The sequence below is a fragment of the Dendrobium catenatum genome, unplaced genomic scaffold, assembly GCF_001605985.2.
Source record: "Dendrobium catenatum unplaced genomic scaffold, ASM160598v2 fragScaff_scaffold_1480, whole genome shotgun sequence".
Classification (NCBI taxonomy): domain Eukaryota; kingdom Viridiplantae; phylum Streptophyta; class Magnoliopsida; order Asparagales; family Orchidaceae; genus Dendrobium; species Dendrobium catenatum.
In genome coordinates, this window is record NW_021319942.1 from 98,626 (window position 1) to 99,039 (window position 414).

A 414-nucleotide genomic window follows, 5' to 3' on the forward strand; every position below is an offset into this window, starting at 1 on the left:
TTACAGAGAGCAAATCATCCTGTACGATAATTTATTTTCGTCTGGACGAAAATCTTACAGAGAGCAAATCGTCCCGGATGATTTTTAATTTCGTCCTGGACGAATAGGACTTAGAAAATTTTTCTGGCCAGTTCCTATTCATTCCATGTTATCTTAATAGGAGATAACTATCTGATCGTCCTGTACGAACTGATATCGTCCCGTACGATCAGTATAAATTTTATATGATCTCCATATGTGTGTGTGTGTATGTTTTTATTTACTCAATTACAATCACTCCCTCTCAAATAAAAAGATAATTTTAAGCTTCATAAACTAATGGTATTTCTTGCTGAATTTGATTTGAAGACTTCGTGTTTAGGAGTTTGTTTCACCTGAAATGTTAGTACACACAAAAACAAATACAAATCTTCT